Consider the following 27,679-nt stretch of genomic DNA (forward strand, 5'->3'; position numbering starts at 1 on the left):
AAGAATTTTGTTCGAAAAGTTTCTACATACTAGAGCAATTGCAATAAATTATTTAAAAATAAAATTTATAGGCTCAAAATAAAAGATTGGAAGCCAAGGGACAAAATTTTAATAATTCACGTATCACAAAATTGATTAATCACATAAATAATTTTACACTTAGTTTAGCACCAAATTTATTCTAATCTATTAATTAAGGTAAAGCAATTATAAAGTCATGGAATTAAACAACCACATAAATAAATAAAGAAAGAAAGAAAATAGTATTGGCAATATAATCATAAAAAAATAGAATAAATAGATAAATCAAATATAATCACCAAAATATTATTATAAAATACTGTGGCGTTACATAAGCTACATAGGTTTTATCCTAATTAAGGTCACGTACATCTGACACAACCCGAAACATGACATGCCATTGCGGACATGATTAATTCAAGCACAACTCGATCGGTTATCACCAAAGGACTTGTCTGCTAAGATTACAAACCTTTCCGTTTACACAATTTATTGATATCATAAATTAATAAATTTTGGAATGACATAGAATTGACATGTTAACTAGCTAGTGGTGTTGCCTGAAACCCAAATTTGCTAACATAGAATTGACATGTTAACCATCTGCAAATATAATTAGCAATATTGGTGCCTTTGGGTGCAAAGTCTGTATCGAGATTAGGTCTTTCTTATCTTCCTCCTTTCAAATTCAAATTCCAACTTGGTTATGGTTTTGCACTACCATCAAAACCAAAATCAAACATGTTGCTCGGTGCTATGTTGCTAGGAAAGCCATGAATCTCCGAATATTAAGAGGATCTAGGAATATTAAGTTTTGGCTCCCAAAATGGATGAAGAGGCATATTACTCGCATTTGCATGTATTGGAGCAGTATGACTGCTTCTGCTTGGGGGGCCATTTGTTGTGTGCCTAGCTACCTCTCCCACAAACACTTGGCATATTGAATGGAGATTGATTAAACTATCACGCCTGCAAAAAGGAGTTAGTTACACTTGAATCACCCAAACTTGACCAATGCATGCATATAACAACTAATATAGATATGAAACATATATATTAGCAATTGAATTTATTTTCATATATACAAACCAATAGTAAAGGTATGAACCTAATTTCACTACATTATATAAAACTAGTAAATCCCTACATGTAGCAAAACAACACATGAGATATAGAGCAAACCTATACACATTGTATGGTTTGGTGCATTTTTCTAAGGTGAGAATACAAAGACCTTGAATTAATTTGGTATATTGAACATTAGAAAATGATTATTATATTTAATTTTTTATATTATCTTTAATCTTTATCTAAACACATGTTAACAGAGAAAACTGGTTTATTAACAAAGATGAGGTTCTTGGCGAGAATCAAGATTTGCCGCGGCGGTTGTTCGTCGGAATAGGGGGTGGTGATTGTTTATGTTTGGATGTGGCTGAGATCGTAGGCATAGGGTTCAAGATCGCGAAGAAAACTAGGGGTCTATTCACCGGCCTCTCGTTCCCAAGAGTTACCTATGCCCACGATGTGCCTATGTACCCCTATTTATAGGGGATCAAGTCGGTACGTAGTTCTTTCTCCTAAGAGACCCAAGTGGGTTGGGCCTCCCCTTCTAGAATCTTCCTCCCGAAAGGGGTCCAATACGATGAGGCCTAGCCTTGGCCCTTGTAGACTCTCGAGCACCCAAGGCTTACCCCAAATACAAGGACACTTCTCTACTCCCCGACACGGACAACCCGCTAGACTACAGAGATAGAGCCTCCCAGAGCGCGCCTTCGAGAAGGTTCCACATGCTCCCCGACAAGGACAAACCAATAGTAAAGGTATGGACCTAATTTCACTACATTATATAAACCAGTAAATCCCTATACGTAACAAAGCAACACATGAGATATAGTGCAAACCTATACACATTGTATGGTTTGCTGCGTTTTTCTAAGGTGAGAATACAAAGACCTTGAATTAATTTGGTATATTGAACATTAAAAAAGGATTTTTATATTTAATTGTTTATATTATCTTTAATCTTTATCTAAACACAAACAAAATATAATTCTACAGAAGGACTTTGGTAAATCAATTCCTCTGCCCAACACAAACCTTTGAGTTCAATAAATAACAAACAAGACAAAATTAAATAAAATAACATTTATGGGAACTGGATGAGAAGGTAAGAATTATAACTATAAATTAAGAGAGATTTGTGGTATAAACCTAACCTAGAGAAGGTAGATCCACAATTGCACTTGTACTCCCTTGTACCACAGATCCTATTGTGAGACTTTAAGTCAGAGAGCACGGCATACTTCTTCTCACATTTGTGCATATATGTTTCTTATCAAAACACCAAATGCAAACATCAATTATTATCACAACCATATATAGATTATTCAAAACACATTACGGAATTAAAAAAATCTCTTATTCATATTATTGTAGTATAGTAAAAAAAATCAACAAGTCTATAACTAACATTTTAGATTTCGAAAAGTATTTAGTTTTGATTTCAAATTACTACTTATATTTTATTTTAAAATAAATAACACATATTAAAATAATGTACCTAAAACAAGAATAATTTTTATTTAAGATGTCAAATCTTGACTACCCATAGAAGCTATAGTGCGAACTTGGAGCATCTTCTTCATTGTTTGAGTCTTCGAGATATAGATCCAAAAACAACTCAAGGACATCAAGATCAATATTATATCCAAAATCTGAAAGAAAAATCTCAATTATTAGCATCATAAGAATAATTGTTCAAAAATTATTTAATTCCAAAAGAAATTTAGAAAAACAAATTATAAATATATTGATTTATATCTCAATAAGTGCAAGGATGAAATTGAATTATGTCAACATGATTATACAAGATATTAACATATATCAAGATCTATACCATGATTTGTCTAAACAAAAAGTGAATACTTACACTGATCGGAAATCATATCACTTGAAAAGATCTTATTGAAAAAATGCTGATCACTATTGTAATTTGTAATCTAAGAGGTGAAAGAAAGAATTTGGTGATGATATTATACACTTCTAGTGAGAGAACTAGACTTATCAAATACAAGGGGCGGGTGTGTGGCCAACCCTCTGACATTGAGGGATTATATACGAAAGATTAGGGTTTTGGTGAAATGCCTTATTGATAGCAGCCCAATAAGAATTTTAAGGAGCTCTTAATTTTGTATGGGCCTAACTCTATACCATGTCATGGTTTACGATCTAATAAATGATTCATTTAAATATAATCTTTTGATTTATTTATGAAAATTTATGTTATTTGGTCATAAGAAAAACTATATTAAAATATAATAATTAAAATATTAGCTTTATGGTGTTATTATATATTTCACATATATTGATATGAACAAAAATAATACTCTAAACCTTCCATTATGCAGTGTTTTGATTAAATACAAACATATATCTATTTAATATTATATATTAAATAAGATAATTGACTCAAGTGATTTTTTTTAATTTTTCACTTCAGCATCAAAATGTATAGCCAGGAGATAAGTGCGTGTGAAGTTTTTCCTAGAAGATGATGGAGACAATGAGATAAATTGATTGAATAACATAAAAATCTGATATACGAATATTATTCAAGAATATATATATAATTAAATGAAATAAGATAATAATAACATATTGTATTGCTTTAAGCAAGAGTGTCAATTAGATAACTGCTCAACTCAATCTATACATGGTGACACTCATGTCTCATGATGATGTTGCTTTGGTCACATAACTATATATAATGAAAATTGTTAAGCAGTCCTTCTAGAATTCTAAGAAGAACTATAAACTTAACTAGTAAGTTTACCCTAAAACTTGCAAGTTTTAGAAGGTAAAAAGTTCTAGTTTTATATTAGTATTATCACATCATGTGTTATCTGTCATTTCTTAACTATTGCTATTTTCAATTTTTTAGAAAAAAGCTGGTGATAATTTAGAGGAAGAAGTCGTGATCATGATTCGATGGAACTAGACTTTGATAATCATGCGCCTCATTGGCTTCTTGGAAGAAGTGGAAGGACAAGGAAAACAATGCTAGATAAGATGCACAAAAGAGAAAAGAACAGATCTGCAGAATTGACAAAGGTAAGAGAAGAACTTTCTCGTGAAATGGAGGAGAAGATGAACAGAAAGCTGAAAAATATTTTGGAGAAGATTGTTCAAATGACTTCTTTACAAATTGACATTGAAGAACTATTGGCTGACGAAAACACTGATCATGGGGCTGAAGCGGAGATGGATGGAAATGAAGCCGAGGGAGCTACTTGATAGCTTCAGATCTTATGCAGTACTTTTTTTCACAATCCTGGTGCATGAATTTATTCCTAGACATTTTAGACTTACAAATCCCATCTCCACCTTTCAAAATTTAGACATGTTTTATTGTCTTAACCAAGAGTATCAATTAGATTGCTACAAAATTCAATCTATACAAGTAAAAGAAAACATCTATTGTGATAAGTAAATTGTGTTTTCACACTTATATAATTAAAAAAAACCACGCTATTTCATACACAAACATATAGTAATGAACTAACTTATTTTATATAATTTGGCTACAAACCATGCTAATAATAACCCCAGTATTAGCGTCGAGTATGCCACCCATGCCCGCGCTGTTTTAGATATGTTTGTAGTATTCGCTATGTTTGTAAAAACCATATAACCATGGGTAGCTGCTCCCCATATCCCTCCTCCTTCATTGTCCCGCTAAAGTCTGCGTCAAGATTAGGTCTTTATTATCTTCCTCCTTTCACATTCAAATTCCAACTTTGAAACTGGCTGTGCAGAAGGTTTTCTCTTTGACGTTACAAGCTAAGTTATTGAAATATGGATGTGAAAGAGCCTACACAGATAAAAACACCAAATGTATTAACCTACCGAACACTTTCCAACGATAAGGTTTATTTTACCTCTTCAGTTAAAGGTCTATCTTTTGGTTCAAATGCAAGCATTCTTCCTAACAACCCAAGCGCTAGGGGTCTGCAAACAAATTTTTTTGAGTATAAATAGTGTGGTGACACACAAATTTCTCTCGGTATTTTATATTGGAGGTGTTTTTTAATATAGTTATAGGTGATAAAGGCGGTTTTTGTCATTAAACTACTATGTATTATAATCACTACACCATATTTGGCCTGTTGCAACGCATGTTGCAAAAAATGTTGCTATAGGCCAAAAAATAGCTACTCTTTTGTAATAGTTTTTAAAAATGTTACCTAAAACTGAAAAGTGTTGCATGCTTGGTAATTTTTACTCAGAGTTGCAAAAGTTGATGCCAATTGTAACACTTTTCTTAAACGTTACCGTTGTTTGCAACATTTTTGTCAAGTGGAATAAAAAATTTGGCGGGCTTTTTTTTTTTTGAGTGGCTGGTGCCAGAACAGTTACCCAAAAACTAACCCCCAAAACAAACATTTCACTTCCAAAAAACAAATATCTCCTCTTCTCCGGTGTATATCCATTTTGTTATGATAGCCAAATCAGTGTGTTGCACTAGAGTATTAATAAACAAAATTATACTATTTAACTATGAATTCCAAATCTACATATTTATTGACTTTCACACTTATCAATATTCAATTTAAATATATATATATATATATATATATATATGTATATATATATAAGGTCGTCCAAGTAAATAAATAATTATATATTTTAAATATTGTAAAAATATTTAATTATTTTAAAATAAGTTTGATTTTTTTGAAAAATAATTTTAAAATGATCTTATCATCTAACCTAATGTAATTAAATATGGATAAAATTAATTGTAAAAACATTCTAATTAGCAAATAATTGATTAATTTATTTTTATAAATATTAAAATATTAGATTTTATATTAGTATTAATGGTTAACTTATTTTAATAAATATTAAAAAAATTAAAACAGCAAACACCATAAAATGGTAATTTTTTTATAAAACTAAAAATAAATTAAATAAATTTTACAAGTAGCCGGCGTGCACACTCAATTATAAAAAATTGGAGAGCGGACTCAATAATGTAAAATTGAAGAGGGGTAGAAAACACCCGCCTCACTTTGACGAAATTTTCAGATAAGATTTCAAAGTAATTCACACATTACAGTTACACTCTTCTCTATACCTCTAACCCATCTCTCTCTATCCATCAGGTAAAGTTAGTACTCTCTCTCTTAATATCTCAATCGATTGAACGAATTGATTTGGGTAATTGATTCCAGCTTCTTGATTCGATTGTGGCCTCTTCGTTTAATTCAGTATCTCAGTTAATTTCAAGGCTTCAATCCAATTAGCTATAATCAAATAAGGGGTTTTAATCAAATTAGGGCTTCGATTTTGGTTTAAGGTACATCCTCTTCATCTTTGGTATTGTATGTATCTGTTCCTTAGTTTTTGTTTTGTTGTAGACACATTACTAAGTATCGATTTTGTATGTTGATGCATTTCTAAGGTTTGAAGGGCCTCTGCCTCACTCTCTCGCAGCTTCGTCTCTTTCCAAACTCTCTCCCATATATGTAAGTCTCTTATGAGAAAATCTGGTGCGCCGCTTTGTGTATTTCGTTTCAATTAGGACTTTTCAACTCATTTGAGGTTTTGATTAGGTTTAATTGATTTGTTTTCATCGCTCAAATTTCTTTGATTTCTACTAATTATTTTGTTACATGATATTTATGGCACCGTCTTATATTGGATGTCTCCGACTATCATATCTCAGTCATTTTATTGGATGTGCACTTTTCCATAGGGCTCCCTTTAATGCACGAATAGTTTTCTCAGTTTTAGTAGCGCTGCATTATGACAGAACCTGTTAAAATGATACCTGAGGCTCTTTCTATGCTAATTCAAGTCAAGCTCAGTTTTAGGTATTGTTTTTTGTCCAATTGGGGCTGAAAAATTATCACTTCTATATGCGCTAGTTAGAGAGATAAGCAAGACTATATCTCAGCTTTGGCACATGAATGGTAGATGCCCACCAGATGCTGTACATGTGATAACAACAAAGAAAGACGCCATTTTGATAGCAAGCTTAGTTAAAAGATATGGTAAAAATAAGAATAGACGCATTCCTAAACCCAGGTCTGCAGATCCTGACCTTGTTAATTGAAAGCGGGAATAAGGTAAAAATAAGAATATGCATTTAGTCGACAATCATATTATAGTGCATGACAATCTTGCACAATGTGCAACTAAAGTGATGCTCCTAACACAACATATATTTAGTCGACTTTGCGCAGGCTTATTTGGAATTAGGCACACATTAGGCTTCTTTGGAATTAACCATATATATTATTCTTTTGTGGTTAGATATGTTGTTCGCATAATATATGGGTTGAGGATAGACTTTTTGCTGACTTTTTCATTCTCATTTTATTTTCTTCCATTAGACTATTATGGTAGCCTCCTACTCCAACTACGAGATATGTATTGATAATGGATATGACAAACTGATCCATACTTTTTTGTTTGACAAACTTGGTATTTCTATCCTTCATGATTTGCACCAACAGTGCTGGTCTCTCTTGCAAGCCAACAACACGGAGCAGATGACCAAGAAAAAAGTTCGTGATAAGGTGACAAATGTAATTTGCAAATTGGGAGAGGTAAAACCTTATTTCAATGACATTGCTATTGAAGAAGTGTTGCGTGCAACTGAGATGAACTTGACAAAGAGGAGGATGGGAATGTAGCTGCTGAATATAGTGATGAATGAAGATTTTTAGTCACTTTTTATGTTTACATCTTCATCTCTATGCTTGCTTTTAGATTGACTTTTGTAAGGATGGTTTATAAGTTGGTACTTTAGTCTGGTTTCTATGTATCTTTCAACTTGATGACTCGGTTTATACTTTGAATTCTATTTTGACCATTTTTCAAGTTATGAAAATTTCTGAGTATTGCATTTATATAGTATTACTGTAATTCAGGCCCAACAATTTAAAAAGGATTACAATACACAGAAAACTGTTGCAGAAATGTGTTACTAAAAAATAAAAAGTATTGCAATTGGTTTAATAATGTTGCACAAAAGTGTTACAACAAAATTTTAAATTATTGGTATGCAACAGTTTAAGTATAAAGTGTTACAAAGAAATGTTCCATTAAATTTATTGTAACACTATAAAATTGTTGCTAAAGGCCTCAAAAATGTTACAACAGATTACAATTGAAAGTCTATTGCAATATCTCAAAAATGTTGCAAGAAACCAAATAATTGTTGCAACAGGGGTCTATTGCAACGGCAGCAAATGCCACACCGAATTTTGGCAAAAATGTTACCAAAGGGTCTACTGTAACAGTTTTAGGCCCTAAAGATACATTTTTCAGCCGTTGCAACAGGTGAAATATGGTGTAGTGAATGTTGTTCAATACTAGTTATGTACCTCCATGAATGCCGTAATTCCTTCCATGTACTTTTATAAATGGCGGAAGTCGGAACTACTTTAATATCAATAATTAAGTAAACAAGAAGAAGAACCCAATGGAGAGTTTAGCTACTACTCGGACAAAACTCAATATCAAAAGCTTGTGGTTTTTTGTTTTAAAAACAAAATACTCGATCCCATAGTTATATTGGGAGTGATGATAGTAATTAGGACACCACAAGGTCAAGAGTCATTACATTAAAACAACTATTAAAAAGTCTCTATATTATCAGCTTAATATTAACCACAGGAGCCCAGAAGCTTTAGTTTAATAATTAACTATTAATGTGAAAACACAATTTATTTTTGTATAATATAATGTTTTTCTTTTATTATTGATTTAATCCTCAAGTGATCCAGTTGACACGGTTTGTCAACCCAATATAACATGTTATTATTATTTTATTTAAATTTCTTCTGCTCATATATATTGATGAAAAATATTCATATAGGAGTTTTTTCTGTAACGAAGAAACTATCATCATGCTTTCTGGATACACTGGTGCTACACTCAAAAATTATATGAGATGAGTATGTTGTGAAAACCTTCCTTGCACTTGGGCTATGGTCTTTATGGTATGAATGAGAGAAAAAGGAATGGTGGAAAGCTAAAAAGAAGAAAATGCTAAAACTTATAAATCCTTATAAATCCAAAAGCTGCGCCACCTATATATGATGGAAAGATGTATAGATGCCTAATTAAGTCGACACCCGGTATTTCCATTTGTATGTAGATTTGAAAGCAGTTCATTTGAAGGCACAGGTAGCTAGAGCGCCCACTACAATCCGCCCACAACAACCTACACATTGTTGATTTCACTATATACTCAAACATACTTCTAAAATATAATAGTCATTTCTAACTATATTGGTAAATGCACTCTCAATATAAAATCTTAATGACCTTGTAGGAATGTCTAAAAATTAAATTCAACTTTTCTACTTTATTTAAAAGAAAATTCAAGGACATAAAAGAAAACCCACATATTGTCTAAAAGAGCTTCTCATAATTTATAGAGTCATTGATAACTTAGCATCCATTATTATAAACAATTTGGCCTCAATGGGAAAATGATTTTACAATGATAATATGTGGGTATTGATTTTATGTCATTGAATTTTCTTTGAATAAAGTAGAAAAGTTGAATATAATTAATTTTTAGAACATGCCTTGTATGAACATTTTGCTAGAATAGGAGTCTATTTTGAGAATGCATTTATCACTATAGTTAGGAATAAATATTGATGGCATAATCAACCAAACATAATAGCTTTTACAAAAGGACGGGAGATGTAAAATGTGAGGCAATTTGTTTAATTTCCTAAAAGAAAATCAATGATATTGTTAGAGAAAATTATATATATAAAAAACTTAATTTTATAGAAATATTGCAAACTTCAATGATTATTACAATGTTATTTCATTCAAAACACAATTACAAATTTCAAAACTTTTTTATTCATTTATTGTAGTATAGTAAAGAAAACCAATAAATCTATAACTAACACTTAGGTTTCTTAAAAATATACTAACTTGTACCAACTATATTTTGGAGAATCTTAATTAACAAAAATATATTTTTGATTTCAAATTACTATTCGTATTACTTTTTAAAAAAATAAATCATATTAAAATAATTTAATATCATGCACCCAAAACAAGCATTAAATATTCTTAAAGATGTGAAATATTCACTTACAGAAGATGTAAACTTGGAGCATCTTATTCTTCATTGCTTGAGATTTAGATCCATAAACAACTCATGGGCACCAAGATCAATACTTGTGTAACCAAAATCTCAAAGCAAAATCTTACATATTAGCATCGTAATAAGAATTGTTCAAAAGATATACATTTCCACAAAAAATTTAGGAAAATAAATTGTAAATATATTAATTTATATCCCAAATAGTAGAAGGATGAAATTGAATTATGTCTATAGAGATTATATTAACAAATATATGAGATCTTTTCCATGTACATGAAAGATCATCTAATGAACAAGTGAAATACTAACAACTGATGAGAAATCATATCACTGGAGAACGTCTTATTACAAAATTTTTTACTATAATTGTAATTTGTAATCAAAGAGGCGATGAAAAAAATATACAGATGATATTATACACTCTAATGAATATAGGATGAGAGAACTAGACTTATAAAATACAGAGGTGGGTGTGCGGCTAACTCTCAAACAACTAGGAATTTATATAAGAAACTAGGGTTATGGAGGCTTAGTGTGTAGTCCAAAATTATATATAAGTAATTAGTGTTATGGTCCAAAACAAAAACAGGCCTTAATGGGTTGCCCATGCTCAACCCAAGCTCTTAAAATTGTACATGGGCTTACTCTATACCATTTCATGTATCATACTCACAGCTTTTAGATTTATTAAGTGATTTATATTACATATAACATTTTGGTTTTTTTGAATATTTATATTATCTGGTTATAATAGATTGTATTTATAATATAATCATCACCATATTAGCTTTATGATGATACTATATATTTTACAAAAGTCGATCTAAATAAAAATAAACACTCTAAACCTTTCCTTATGTGATGTTACGGTTAAATACAAATATTTGTCTTTTAATATTATATATTAAATATGATTAGACTCGATCAATTTTTTTTAAAAAAATTTCACTTCAGTATCAATTTTAGCCAACCTTTAAACTCATAGTAAGCAAGTTTCATCAAAACCAACTAGCCAAACATATATCTGACACAAGAAGGCTTGTGCTCTATGACCAAATTAGATATACATCTTAAAGGCGGAATTTGATCAATGAATTAATGACAAAATGAAAATATAGACCGAAGTAGTCTATTAAAACTCGGACCCACAATTTGTAAAACAAAACTAAATTATTTTGAAGAAAATGATACTCTCAGTGTTTTGATGATCACACTGCCAGCAAGCTAATAGCATAAAACTGATACTTGTTAGCGAGCTATCAAATTGATATATGCATGTGCTAACAGCTTGATAAGTTTCAGTGTTATGATCAACTGTCAGCAAGCTTACAGGATATCATTCAGGCTTATCAGCGAGCTTACAACGTGAACAGAATAACAAATGGATAAGGATCAAAGTCGGAAAGCAAGGAGATTTATTAGGAATCGATTTGTAAGGACTTTAATATTTATATATGACTTATATAAATATTAGAGCTCAGTTTTAAACAAGAGTTTCAAACAAAAATGATTTCCTAACTTATAGGAGTGTTTATCTCTTTCGATCTTATCTCTAACTACTCCTATCTTATTTCAAATTAAGGATTTTTTATATACGTTTTACTGAGTTTTGTTTACAACGTTCCTACGCCTTTTACTCAGTAAACTTCACAAGTTTAAACGTTCAAATTGAGAACAAATTATACGTGAGTTCGGTTGGAACAAGAACGTTGGAATTTGTTAGCAAATTGACCGTTGAATCTTTGTGTATATAAACTTGAGTGTGGTTTCCGTTTTGGTAGAGAACAAGAACACACTTCAAGCTTCTGAAATACAACACACTTACATTGCAAAATCTTTACTTGAGCTCTAGTACTTATATTCGTTTATATATCTATATTGAGTTCATAGTTTCGGTTGTATTACACTCATACATTGTATTGTTCAAAGTGTAAAGGTTTGTTGCTGTGTATCGAGCTTGTGAAACAAGGGAACAAGGGGACTAGTTAGCTAGAAGAGTATACTTGGGAAGTATAGGTCTTGGAGAGCTTTTGGTTTGTGGTTCAGGGGTTTCAGCAAGCTGATAACAGGAACAAGGGATAAAGGGAGTTATATTATTGAATCATTGTAATTGTTAACATTATTGATTAATAATATAATCTCTTACCAGTTGGTAGGGGACCAGGACGTAGACCATTAGGGTTAGGGGTCGAACCTGGCTAAAATTCTCTGTGTTGCTAGCTTACTGATTATTTCTGTTTTGCATTGCATCTGCATTTTTAGCTAGCTGACTGTTTACTCTGAAATTAACAGCAAGCTGTCTGTGACGGTTTAACTATTCGGTAACAATTAAAAATCGGTCATATTAGCCATAACACCTATTCACCCCCCTCTAGGTGTGTAATTTCAATTGGTATCAGAGCTGTGTTTGTACTAATACTTCTGTAACAGGAATAGTATCGATCGATATGGCTGATAACTTTAAGGGAAAGTCCGATTTTAGAGCTCCTCTCCTCACGGGTTCTGACAATTACAATTGGTGGAAAGGCCAAATGGAGGCTCATCTATCCAGAGATCCCCTAATGCAAAGAGTGGTGCAAAGAGGTCCTTATGAATATCTTGATAAAGATGGCAAAGTCAAGGATGTTGATGTTCTCACAGCGGACGAGCTATCAAAGGTTGCTGCCAATGGAAAAGCAAGGAGTACACTTATCAATGGGCTGAATCAAGCTGAATATGACAAGGTCTCATCTCTCAAAACAGCAAAGGAAATTTGGGATGCATTGGAGACGTATCATGAAGGCTCACAAGGTCTAAAGAAGGTCAAGCTCGGAAAGCTCATGAAAGAATTTGGAAGCTTCGCTATCAAGAAGGGAGAATCCATTCGTGAAAGCCAAGCTAGATTCCAAGTCACTCTTAACAGCCTTGAAAGACTAGGCAAAAAGATTCCTCAATCAGAAATCAACATGAATATTCTTAATGCAGCTCCATTCGAATATGGTGCCAAGGTCACAGCATTGGAGTCAGCTCTCAACATTGATACTATGGATCACCCATAGTATGTAATCGTTTAGATGTGTGTTTACTTGAGTTTGTGTATGTACTTAATTGAGTGTGTACATGTGTATAATCGATTATTTGTTGTTAATTGGGTCTAATATTTGATGAATTAAGGGTTTATGTTCTTAATTAGGTCATTGATTTGTTTAATGATGAGTTAGTAATTTAGGGGTTTTGTTTGTTTGTTTGGTAATTTAGGTGTTTTCTTTGTTTGTTTGTTACTCTGCCAAGAGAATAGGTCTCCTAGAGGATTCATCATCAGTCTCCTTTTGGATTTTTGTAGTTTTGCAGGTTTTAGTTGATATCAAGACTATAAATTGATTCTTGTGATTGTGGGAAGCCTGGGGAAGCAACGGCTACTTTGAGACGTTCGGTTAGAGAATGGGTGTGTATTTTATTACCTTGAAACTAAATTTTCGAACCTTTTTGTTGTGGTTCATCTTTTGGTTGAGTTGGCGCCAATGTAATTTTGGGCAAAGTGAGCAGAATCTTATTAAGCAATTTCATTGTAATAAAGGCGGTTTTTGTCATTAAACTACTATGTATTATAATGTTGTTCAATACTAGTTATTAGTTATGTACCTCCGTGAATGCCGTAATTTGTACCCAGCGTGTGGTTTTTTGTTTTAAAAACAAAATATTCGATCCCATAGTTATATTGGGAGTGATAGCAATTAGGACACTACAAGGTCAAGAGTCCTTACATTAAAATAACTATTCAAAAGTCTCTATATTATCAGCTTAATATTAACACAGGAGCCCAAAAGCTTTAGTTTTATAATTAATTATAAATGTGAAAACACAATTTATTTTTGTATAATATAATGTTTTTCTTTTATTATTGATCTAATTCTCAAGTGATCTAGTTGACACGGTTTGTCAACCCAATATAATATGTTATTATTAATTTATTTAAATTCCTTATGTTCATATATATTGATGAAAAATATTCATATAGGAGTTTTTTCTGTAACCAAGAAACTATCATCATGCTTTCTGGATACAAGGGTGCTACACTCAAAAATTATATGAGATGATTATGTTGTGAAAACCTTTCTTGTACTTGAGCTATGGTCTTTATGGTATGAATGAGAGAAAAAGGAATGGTGGAAAGCTAAAAAGAAGAAAATGCTAAAATATGCATAAATATGAATATGTGCTTCTAACTTATAAATCCAGAAGCCGTAAACAAACACCACCTATATATGATGCAAAGATGTATATATGCCTAATTAAGTCTCATGAAAACTTTCATATGCATATGTAGGTCAGACATAAATTTATTTCTATAATCATATACAATCACTTTTGAGAAGTATGTACAACATGTGTAACTCATGGTATGATCACATTACAATTAGCATGACCATTGTTCACCTATACGTACACCGTGTCAGGATAATTTGGAAGGAAATGAGGATGTTTGGCTTATGTCCTAAAAAGCCAAATAATTATTTTAAGGTAAACTATCAATTTTCAATGTCAATAAAATAATATAGATGACCAAAGAAAATCCACCTTATGCAATAAACTATCAATTTTCAATGTCAATAAAATAATAGAGATGACCAAAGAAAATCCACCTTATGCAAAGATAAACACAACATATAACATAAAATAGAACTCTTTTGAATATAAGTTAATTATTTAATAAGAGGATACGTTGTATTATAATTAATTTTCCTATTTTAATATACCTTTGAAGGCACAGGTAGCTACAGCGCCCACTACAATCCGCCCACAACAACCTACACATTGTTAATTTCACTATATAGTGAAACATACTTCTAAAATATGATAGTCATTTCAAACTATATTGGTAAATGCACTCTCAATATAAAATCTCAATGACCTTGTAGGCATGTCTAAAAATTAAATTCAACATTTCTACTTTATTTAAAAGAAAATTCAAGGACATAAAAGAATACCCACGTATTGTCTAAAAGAGCTTCCCATAATTTATAGAGCCATTGATAACTTAGCATCCATTATTATAAAGAATTTGGCCTCAATGGGAAAATGATTTTACAATGATAAATGGCATAATAAACGGACCGTTTTCTGACGTAAACGACCGTTTTTTGCGGTCGGTTTTGTCATTTTTTTTGTAGTGACAAACTCAAAAAAGTTGAACAGGTTTTGAGGTAAATATGGAAAGAGGTGAAGTTAGAAGAGCTTTATAGGTTTAAGAGCATTCCATAGATATATGTCAAAATTTTCATCAAAACCAATGAGCCAAACATATATCTGACACAAGAAGGCTTGTGCTCTATGACCAAATTAGATATACATCTTAAAGGCGGTATTTGATCAATGAATTAATGAAAAAATAAAAATATAGACCGAAGTAGTCTATTAAAACTCGGACCCACCATTTGTAAAACAAAACTAAATTATTTTGAAGAAAAAGGGCTAGAGCTCGCTGGCAGGTAACATGAAGCTACTTTCCACATTAAATTTTGAACCGGACCCATCATGTAGTGTGTGCCCATGTGGTGGGTTTTAATTAGAGTTGTTGGTTTTGTACACAATTATGTGCACCAAACATTTTCCATAACGAAAAGGCAACTAAAGCTCGAGCTTTAATCTATATTATTAATGCTAAAATGTAAAAGATTGTAAGAGTTCGGTCGTTAGTTTGTAGTTCGACACGCATTATAACCTTTAATTAAAAAAACAAATTGATGAGAAACATTACAATGAATTTTTTATATTTCACTGAAATGCTGATGTAACTCTAAGGTTTTAATCTCGCCAACACCATATTAAAATAAATTATTAATTTAAACACATATAATGAATTATTAACTATTAAACTACCATAGAGCATAGCACGGGTTATAGGCTTGTAAGAAATATAAGCTATACAGGTTTTATCCTAATTAAGGTCAGGTACATCTGACACAACCCGAAACACGACGATGCCATTGCTGACATGATTAATTCAAGAACAACTCGGTTATCACCAAAGGACTTGTCTGCTAAGATTACAAACCTTTCCGTTTATACATTTTATTGATATCATAAATTAATAAATTTTGGAATGACATAGAATTGACATGTTAACTAGTGGTGTTGCCTGAAACCCAAATTGGCCAACATAGAATTGACATGTTAACCATCTACAAATATAATTAGCAACATTGGTGCCTCTCCGTCCAAAGTCTGCATCTAGATTAGGTCTTTGTTATCTTCCTCCTTTCAAATTCAAATTCCAACTTGGTTTTGGTTTTGCACTACCATCAAAACCAAAATCAAACATGTTGCTCGGTGCTATATTGCTAGGAAAGCCATGAATCTCCGAATATTCAGAGGATCTAAGAATATTAAGTTTTGGACCGTTAGTTAATTTGAAGGCACGGGTAGCTACAACACCCACTACAATCCGCCCACAACAACCTACACATTGTTGATTTCACTATATACTGAAACATAATTCTAAAATATAATAGTTATTTATAACTATACTGGTAAATGCACTCTCAATATAAAATCTTAATGACCATGTAGGCATGTCTAAAAATTAAATTCAACTTTTCTACTTTATTTAAAAGAAAATTCAAGGACATAAAAGAAATACCAAACAAATGACTCTATCTTTATTTTAATGAAATAGAAAGCTTTTTTATTTATAAATCTTTATTCAGTGTATCAAAACCATTCATCAAGTGTTTTTGAGCTTCTATATTTGAGTAAAAGCTGACCACCAATTTCCAACTGTGGAAACTAATGCAGTTTTACATTCATGTATATGTAGTAAGATTATAATAAATTTAAGTTCATGAATCTTGTAATCTTAGCATTTAGAATTATCTAAAGGTTCGTTGAAATTTCTATAAAATAATTTCTAGAAAATTCTGTAAAGCTATATATAAAGCATTGTAATATGTCAAGATAATGTGTCAATTAAAAATACAAGATGAGAAGAGCTCTATATATAGTAGAAAATCAATTATTTTCGATCACTAAAAGGAAGAACTTATAATGCTTCTGGATCAAATCATCATTTGCTTTTATAACTTGGTGTAAATCAGACTCCATTAGTTCGAAAACTACATATATGTCTTTAAATTCTCTTCTAGAAGGGGGCAATAAGATGTGTTTGATTTCCACTATGTCTCGATGACGTAGGAGTCAACTTATTACTAGTATATATGTTTGATCCAACTTTTGCTATATTGGATTTCCAATATGTTGGAACAAACATATATAGTAGTAATAAGTCGAATCCTACGTCATCCAGACATAGTGGAAATCAAACACATCTTATTGCCGCCTTCTAAAAGAGAATTTAAAGACATATATGTACTTTTCGAACTAATTGAGTCTGATTTACACCAAGTTATAAAAGCAATTGATAATTTGACGGGGGAGCATTATAAGTTCTTTTTGTTGAAAAGGTGGTCGGCATTTAATCAAATATAGAAGTATAAAATCACTTGATTGTATAAAGATTTATAAATGAAAAAAACAAGCTTTCTATTCACCAGAATGAAGATACAATCATTTGTTTCGTAAATGCAATAACAAGAACCTACAGCCTTTTTTTTCTTCTTTTTGTTTCACTCATATTAAGCAAAGTCATTGCATTTTAAATCTTCTCATCATTGTGTTTGGTGGTCAATATATGCATTAATAACGTCATGGTATTAAATATAACATTTAGATCCTCGACATATGTTTAGTTGCTATAAAAAATGGGGATTGATTATGCCACCTATCATATTATAAATTTATTATCTCATTGAGGTTAAATTGTTTGTAATAATGGATGCTAAGTCATCAATAAGTCTATAAATTATGAGGAAATGTTTTAGATTATATGTGGGTATTGATTTTATGTCAATGAATTTTCTTTAAATAAAGTAGAAAAGTTAAATATAATTAATTTTTAGAACATGCCTATATGATCATTTTGCTAGAATAGCAGTCTATTTCAAGAATGCATTTACCAATATAGTTAGTAATAAATATTGATGGCATAATCAACCAAGCATAATAGATTTTATAGCAATCAACCACAGCTTTTGTTTAATACCATGCACCAAACAAAAGGACTGAGATGTAAAATGGGAGGCAATTTGTTTGATTTCTTAAAAGCAAATCAATGATATATACTGTTACAGAAAATTATATATATAAAAAACTTAATTTTATAGAAATATTGCAAACTTCAATGATTATTACAACTTGTGCCAACTATATTTTGGAGAATCTTAATTAACAAAAATATATTCTTAATTTCAAATTACTATTTGTATTACTTTTAAATAAATAAATCATATTAAAATAATTAAATATCATGCACTGAAAAAAAAAGCATTAAATATTCTTAAAGATGTGAAATATTCACTTACAGAAGATGTAAACATGGAGCATCTTCTTCTTCATTGCTTGAGATTTAGATCCATAAACAACTCATGGGCACCAAGATCCATACTTGTGTAACCAAAACCTGGAAGCAAAATCTTACTTATTAGCATCATAATAAGAATTGTTAAAAAGGTATTCAATTCCACAAAAAATTTAAGAAAATAAACTTCAAATATATTAATTTATATCCCATATAGTAGAAGGATGAGATTGAATTATGTCTATAGAGATTATATTAACAAATATATGACACCTGTACCATGTAATCAAAGAGGTGATGAAAAAACATACTGATGATATTATACACTCTAATGAATATAGGATGAGAGAACTAGACATATAAAATACAGGGGTGGGTGTGCCGCTAACTCTGCGGCTATCTCTCAAACAACTAGGGATTTATATAAGAAACTAGGGTTATGGAGGCTTAGTGGGTAGCCCAAAATTATATATAAGATATTAATGTTATGATCCAAAACAAAAAAAGGCCTTAATGGGTTGCCCAAGCTCAACCCAAGCTCTTAAACTTATGCATGGGCTTACTCTATACCATTCATGTATCATACTCACAGCTTTTCAGATTTATTAAGTGATTTATATTAGATATAAATTTTTTGTTTTTTTGAATATTTATATTATCTGGTTATAATAGAAGTATTTAAAATATAATCATCATGATATTAGCTTTATGTTGATACTATATATTTTACAAAAGTCGATCTAAATAAAAAATTAACACTCTAAACCTTTCATTATGTGATGTTACGGTGAAATACAAATATTTGTCTATTTAATACTATATATTAAATAAGATTAGACTAGATCAAATTTTTTTTTTTTTAAATTTTCACTTCAGTATCAATTTTAGCCAACCTTTAAAATCATAGTAAGCAAGCAAACCAAAGAAGTATTGCAAAGTTATTCATAGAGGATGAAGGAGATAAGGGAGATAAATTTGATTGAATAACATAAAAATCCCATATATGGATATTATTCAATAATATGAATATAAATAAATGAAATAAAATAATAATAACATGTTTAATTGTCTTTATCAAGAGTGTCAATTAGATAAGTAGATTAGTGCAGAGCTCAATCTATACAAGTATAAAATAAAACATCTATTGTGATATACATAAGTAAATTTTGTTTCATAATTACAAAAAATGGCACTAGTTCATACACAATACACAAACTTATGGCAATGAACTAACTTATTTTAAGTAATAGTTCATCTGCTACAAACCATGTTAATTATCCACAACTATATCCAAAAATACTTTCAATATATATACAAACAAAAGTTCCTGTGTTACAACACTTTTTAAAGAGAGAGTCACTAATGATAGAGATAGTATTCAGATACACATTATATATATAAAGACGTCTATTGCTTTATAGCCACCTTCTTCATCATTCAGTCATTTTTAGGTGGGATGACAACCATGATATCTAGAATTACGGCTGACTTATCTTAGTAACCTTGACTTTAATTTAAGAATCAACAAAAAATGTATTTTGGGCAAAAAAAGACACGTCATTTCACCACGTAAAGTTTAACCCTCACTGTGATACAAATATCTATGCCATAACCTCTATAATTAGGCAATCTAGACTCACAAATTCTATCTCCACATTTAAACATTTAGATTTGGATACTAGAGGAGTAAGAAATATGTTATCCAAAATTCATTATAGTCGGACTGATAGAACTCCTAAAAAGTCAAAAATAAGAAAATTGACTTAACCACAAAAAATAACCTTAAAAATTCTCACTTAAGCATCAAAATGTAGACCAACATTTAAACTTACACTAAACAAGCAAATGACAGAAGTTTTGGTGAAGTTATTCCTACACTACAAGAAAAGTAGCCATTTTCGACCGTCCAGTTTTGGTCGAAAATGCCTTATTTCGACCGTATATGGTCAAAAATAGTAATTTTCGACCTGGAAAGTACCTGTCGAATTTAAGCTAGTCGAAAATAATTTCCGGTCCAATATATTTAAATTCGGCCGCTATTTTCTAATTCTTAATTCCTAATTTTTTTTCTTTATTCCTGATATCTGGTAAATTTGGACTAAAATATTTTGTATTGTGTGTATTGCAGATTCATTTGGGCAATAAGAAAAACTTTGACTTTCTTGTCAGCAATGCACAAACTAATGAGGTTGGTTGGATTAAATACTTGGCCGTAATAATCTTTAGTTAAGATTTAACTGAAAGATATTATTTGCATAAAATTAAAGATGGTGTTAGGTACCTTATTAGTAGGTGATGAAGCAAGTGTTACATGGTCATTATAGTACAGGTGAGAGTATAATTCACTTTTTACTCTTTATAATGAATCCACCTTATTCATGCTAGAAGAAATACCTGCTTTTCTCCTTGGAATAATTTATATTACCCCTCTTTTCATCACTACTGTTTTTCTTCTAGTACCTTTGCTTGTGAGCATCCAAAGACCTCTTTTGGAAGTTGCCTTGGGTTTGAGCTCTTCTCAACTTCATATTATTGAAGCCCTTAACTAGCATAGCACTCATTTCTTGAATTTTAGAGTCATCAATTTCACCATGAATATTTGACTCAACTTTTAAAGCTTTCCTCCTATAGGAATTCATAATCTTTGACTTTAAAATTTTCTTTCAACATTAAATGTATTAGATTTTGCCCTTCTACTGCTCTTGTTCTTTTTTTGTGAACCTCTAGATCTTGGTTCTCAACAATCTATAAACTTCAACTAATGACACGATATCAAGATCCTTAGATTTAGGCCATCATACACGATTTTTTATCGCGTTCCTCAGCTGTCAAAAAATTGGAATTCGAATCTTCACAATCATATTCTTTAACAACTAAATACAAGTTATTAAGTAAAGTAAGGAACATGTCATATATATCTCCAAGGCTTTCATAAGCTTTAGCCTCAAATAGTTCATATTTTCTAAATTAAGAGATCCCTTCTATTCTTCTTGATTAACTTTGTTCCTTGACATTGAATCTCGAGTGTATCCCATATTTCCTTTGTTTTTTAAAAGTAATTATCCAATTTGACATGATAGTGTCAAGACTATTGTGGAGTATATTTTTCACCTTGGCATCGCTGCGTAATTCATTCTTTTCTTTTGGTGCCATCTCTCATTTTGTTTTCCTGACATAGTGTTGAGGAACTATATCATTCTTTGCCACCTTCTTTGTGAAAATGAATAGACCATCATAGATCTTGTCAAGATAATCGAGATCGGATACTTAAGATACGTCAGTATTTTTACCTCCATTTGGAGTACTAGACTTTGTTCAGAACTAGGATTTTAACTTTCATGCTTTTTTATCGACTATACAAGTTCTAACTATACGAGCTCAAATAAGTTAATTGATTCAGAGTAAGAAGTTAAGAATACTGTTTGAGGAAAAACAGAAAGAAGTAGTCGAGCATCTGTCAAACAACGTCAGGTTCCCTATCCTATAGAAATTGAACTGGAAAAACAAGTAGATTGTGGAAATTAGAAAGCTGAACGTGGCACTTGAAAAAAATATGAAGATTCTTTTGGATGAGAACCTATCTTGGACAAAATATGCAATATCTTGTGAAATCAAGGATGCATCTCGTAGTCACAAATTGGAAGCTGCCATGGCTCAAGTAAGCAGGCTACAGGGGCTTTTGCCACCAAATGGTGCTTTGGCAGCCCCCGCTAAAGAGCAAAATTTTGCTTCTTTTCTCGATACTAATCTCTATAAAAAGAACATATACACAAGGAAAAGCTCAAGTAGTAGCAGGGCATGATGTTCAGGAAACAGAGGTCGAGAAGGTGAAGACTAGAGCTATTGAGACGGGGAAGGTAGTGGAGAGAATAAAAACTGAATGATGTGCGCTGAGTTGGAAATGAGCATTTTGGCCTAGGAATGCTAGCATCCGTGCTCTTGCATGGTTTGTGGGACTCGTGAATCCTGTGTTCATGGTTTGGTTCCCACAAACCATGCAAAAGCACAGATGCCAGCATGGTTAGGCCAAAACGCTCATATTTAACTCACAGAAGATCATGCCTTTTTTGTTCTCCCGACTACCATTCCCGATCTTAGCAGCTCCAGTATTCACCTTTTCGGCCTCAATTTCTTAATCATCTTGCACTGCTACTACCTATGCTTTTCCTTGTGTGTTTGTGTTCTTTTCCGAACATTAGTATCGATAAAAGAAGCAATATTTTACTCTTCAGCGGGGGCTACTAAAGCACCATTGGTGGCAAAAGCCCCTGCAACCTGCTTACTTGAGCAAGGGCAGCTTCAAATTTATGACTGAGAGATGCTGCCTTCATTTCGCAAGATATTGCATATTTTGTCCAAGCGAGGTTCTCATCCAAAAGATTCTTCACATTTTTTTCAAGTGTAACGTGCACCTTTCTAATTTCCACAATCACCTTGTTTTTTCCATTCAATTTCTACAAGATAGGGTCCTCACACTGTCTACCAAATGGTGGACTGCTTCCTTCTTATTCTCAACATCTTGCTTTGCATGGATATTATGACATGATCCTCCTCTCTCTTTTTCCATCACTTCTCTGTTGTTTGGTGAATAATTTGTTAAATAAGGATTTGCATACTCTTTACGTATTGAGTCACGATTTGTTCTAGTTCCAGGTTGATCTACATATATGACTTCAAAGAATCATGATTTCACATAGTCAAGTTGTGTAGATTTGATATAATATACAGTGTTTTGGCTATCATGTAAATAATTTTTAAGTAGCACTAAGTATTTGTCTTGGTACTTTTTCAACTCTTACAAGGTTATTAAATATCCTTTTATGGGGATAGTAACAGTAAATATGTTTTTTGTGAGAAATAATAGGTGAATTTAATTTTTTTTCCATGATGTTGAAATAAACTTCTTTTTAGAAAGAAACATGTTTATAGATTCTAAAGTTAAAATTAATATTATTAAGATGCCACTAATTAATTAAGAAAAAAAGACGATGCTATTCAAATCATAATTATTTACGGCAATGAATTAAACTATACTTAAATTAAACAGTAATTTCTAAACTAAACTTGAATATACGTAATTACTTTGAATTTATTGAATCCTATTTTTTCTCGTGTTAAAACCGATATCCTATTAAATCAGAATATATATTACAAGATTTTGAAAATTAGATTTTCCCTTCGATTATAAAATCTGAAAAAGATATACAGCATAGTTCACCTCCATTATTATACTAACACACCCCTAACTTTTCAAGAAAATTTTTAATAAAATATTAATGGTGATAGAATTAGCATATACACAACTGATTGTACCATGAATCAAGACCATCTAATTGCAATGATTCCTCTTATAAAAAAATCGTATAATTTCCTTTTTCATTTATTAACCAAAACTTGTAGTTATCTAAAAAATATTTATATTTATATTTCATTGAAAACATAAAAAATATATTCATTAGATTATTTACAAAGATGTATGGTAGAACAAGATATACTATATAATGCTATCTATATCTTCAAAATTCTCGTTATCATTTAATAATGGCACACTCTCTTTTTTTGTTAACCTAGTAATTGCATGTTTGTTTTCATTATTTTATTCTAGCTAGTAAATTTGAGGCGGTAAACAGTCATATCTACTGCGGTAGTTGTACAAAATAACTCAGGGGACAGACCATTACTCATAAGAAAGCCCCTGTCAATTATTCAGAGGAAAGTTCAGGCCAATCAGTTACCCCGAACTTATATTTTAGATATAATTAAAAACACTTTTAGACTGGTCAGGTAGGTTAACTGGTGGGGATTCTCCGCTAGATTAAGGCCTCGCCACAGCAATCCATATCCATAATATTTATGTGTTTATTTATCTATTTGAGTTTATTAAGTACTGAATCGATAGATTGAGGTTTAAAATTCGTTATGTTATATGGCTGGGAGCCCGAAAACAGGTATTAATGTTGTGTTTTAAATTCTAGTTTTCTCAATAGTGATTGTTTATAGTTATCACTACAAGGAAAAGAGGTTCCCACAACTATTTGTTACCGATATTTCTGAAATTTCCCGTTGATTATCAAACCGCCCTCTCATTTATATCAAACAAGTCCGGTTTAACCATTGTTAGAACAATATAGCACAATAGTTTCGTGTTACTTGTTAAACTTACTTATGAACAACATTGTCTTATAAAGGACAATGGTTAAAAGAAATATAATACAACCATTTTTAGGTGACAAAAGTCGGGGTATACATGTCAAGTAAGGCATTCTATTTTTTTTATATTTTTCTGTTAAACAACGTTACATCGGGGAAATCATGTCAAGTAATATTCATGTGTTTATTTATTTCTTTGAGTTTATTAAATACTGAATCGATAGATTGAGGTTTAAAATTCGTTATATTATATGGATGGGAGCCCAAAAACAGGTATTAATGTTGTGTTTTAAATCATAGTTTTCTCATTAGTGAGTGTTTATAATTATCACTACAAGGAAAACAGGTTCCCACAACTATTTGTCACCGATGTCTCTGAAATTTCCCGTTGACTATCGGACCGCCCTCTCATTTATATCAAAAAGTCTGGTTTAACCATTGTTAGAACAATATAGCACAATAATTTCCTGTTATTTGTTTAACTTACTTATGAACAACATTGTCTTATAAAGGACAATTGTTAAAAGACATATAATACAACGGTTTTAGGTGACAAACAATGGGGTATACATGTCAAGTAAAGCATTCTATTTTTTTTATATTTTTCTGTTAAACAACGTTACATCGACTTCCGTGTGGTCGGAAAGCATGGAAACAACACGTCTGAAAAAGATGCCTTGTAGTAGCTTTTTATGCAAGAGGTTTTGAAACAATAGTTTTCTAACTTACACACAACATTTTATTAGTGTCAACCAAAGCTGTCTATTTTTTTTTATATTTCTGTAAACAATAGTAACTTTTTTCCCCGTGGTGTCAAATCATGACAACAACTACTTTGTAAAACAAAGCTTTGTTATAGCTTGTTGTGAACAACAGTTGGAGCAAGTACCATTGTGAGAGGTCCTTCAAGCAACCACTTCTTTTCATCATTTTATCCAGTTATCTGAGAGTTGTTCAAAAAAATGTTTGGGTTATCCATCATAGTTGTTTAGCTTTTGAGACAAGTCTTTGTTATATTTCCTAGTTTTTAGAATGTTGATGGAGCAATAAGTTTTAAGGATTTTACCGGTTATTAGATTGTTGTGGGCACAATGGTTGTTTTTTATTTCCAAACCCATTATCTGTTAATATGTAAACTTTTTGTATATAAATTTCACAATTGCTATAAACCACATGTGCTCAAGCATCAAAACATGTAAACAAACTTCTTAAACATATATATATAAACCAACCACAATCCATAATCCAAACATCAAAACAGGAAAACCGACCTAGCAGTAATCGAGACAATCCGACCAAGCACTAATCCAGAAACTACACAACCAACGTCTAGCCTAAGTTCATCAACCACAAACCAAACATCATCATCATCAAACTACAAGTATGATGAGCAAAATACCTAACATTCAACATTACAAGCTTAATTTATAACTAGTTCAAAAGAGATGGCCACGGTAGAACCTAACTTGCATGACGTTTCATAAAGTATTTGGCAAGATTAGTCCGGACCTCGTTAATATGATCTTCACTATAAACTATGTTCAACCTACGCCGCCAGTTAAAAATATAATAATTTTTGTAAGTCAATGGTTTTACGAGTGTATGATTAAATACAGAATCGGTGAGAAAATCCAAATTAAAGAAAGTAAAATTAAATAACTAGAAGTATGCATTAGTACTACCATATTTTCCCATATACAATTTAATGTCACTGTAAAGAAAATAAGATACACCAAATTAATATAGCATTGCAAAGTACGGTCGATCACAAAGGGACAATACTTAACTCACAAACTACGGAAGTTATTCTTACTTGTCGACAATATCTACCCATTCCCCATTTGCAATTCAATGTTTAAGTGGGCCCATATAGTAGACTGTTTCAGCGTTGGGATTGACAATTGTCAAGGTTCCTATATACAGAAACATGATTTTCAGTAAAAAATCAACATTTAAATGGAAAGAAATATTATCAGATTTGACAGCAATATTTCAACCATTGCATTTAGAATTTGGAAGTTATATACTGTAGCTAGAAATTATATAAATACTCGCACATCATTATAAGGCACCTTCGTAGCATCCATGAATCGTGCAGCCGGTGCACGCTACCTCGTTGCATTAGCACATCCAATGGCACCAATTGTGCTTGGATCTACAAAGCTTATCATGCTCGTCATCTTGTTCTTTTTGAAACGATCATTTAAGAAGCTATACATATAATTAAGCAGCAGTGAGCAAAGATTCTTATATTAATTCCACCACTATTCTATGAGAAAAAGAAATATTTGGTTAAATTTGAACTAATTGACCCTGCCATTTCCCCTACAGGGAAAATTTCATGTATATCTGATAAGTAAACAACTTGCTTCGTTGTAAAGCCACAGGCTTCTTCGCTTGACTCGAATGAAACTGTTCGGCCATCAGTCAAGACATCTTTTGCCCATGTCCACAAGCGTTTCAATGCTGACGGAAAATTTTCACCCATCTGAACTACAAGCTGAGGTTCAACATCTGCATTTAAAAAGTTTTCTTTGTTTTCTTGCCCTGAACTTTCTTGGCTATCTAAAAAAGAGGACATGAAAATAGTCAAATTAAATATATATATATATATATATATATATATATATATATATATATATATATATTTAATAGACACCTGCTAGATTAGTGAAGATGCTAAAAAAATTAAAAATACCCTTCTAACTTTTGGAGTAGACAGAAATTTGACAGTGTCATTGTCCTGGTGCACAGTCATAATCTCATCACCTACCGGGAATGGAATCTTTGCACTACCACCATCAATGACCTGAGTGATTGACACTCTTGTATTCTCTCCTCCAAGTCTGACTTCATAAATCGTCTGCTCATGTCCTTCAACTGCAGCGACTTCATCGATCTTTCCCATCGCAATAATGTTGCTCAATAATCCAACAACCAATTTGGCTACATGACTCTGAGACGCGTCA

The 27,679-nt window shown here is 31.5% G+C and overlaps 1 long non-coding RNA gene across 2 annotated transcripts; it reads left to right on the forward strand.

Annotated features, from left to right (window-relative positions):
• The first annotated feature begins 6,050 nt into the window (after window positions 1-6,050).
• On the forward strand, window positions 6,051-7,940 carry LOC108203714 (uncharacterized). 2 transcript variants are annotated; one of them, XR_010288537.1, is made up of 4 exons: window positions 6,051-6,188; window positions 6,295-6,382; window positions 6,488-6,551; window positions 7,545-7,940. It is a non-coding gene; the product is annotated as an uncharacterized LOC108203714 (long non-coding RNA). The 2 variants fall into 2 exon arrangements; XR_001803486.2 differs by having other exon boundaries at window positions 6,066-6,382.
• The last annotated feature ends 19,739 nt before the right edge of the window (window positions 7,941-27,679 follow it).

This window comes from Daucus carota, chromosome 2, assembly GCF_001625215.2.
Source record: "Daucus carota subsp. sativus chromosome 2, DH1 v3.0, whole genome shotgun sequence".
Lineage (NCBI taxonomy): Eukaryota > Viridiplantae > Streptophyta > Magnoliopsida > Apiales > Apiaceae > Daucus > Daucus carota.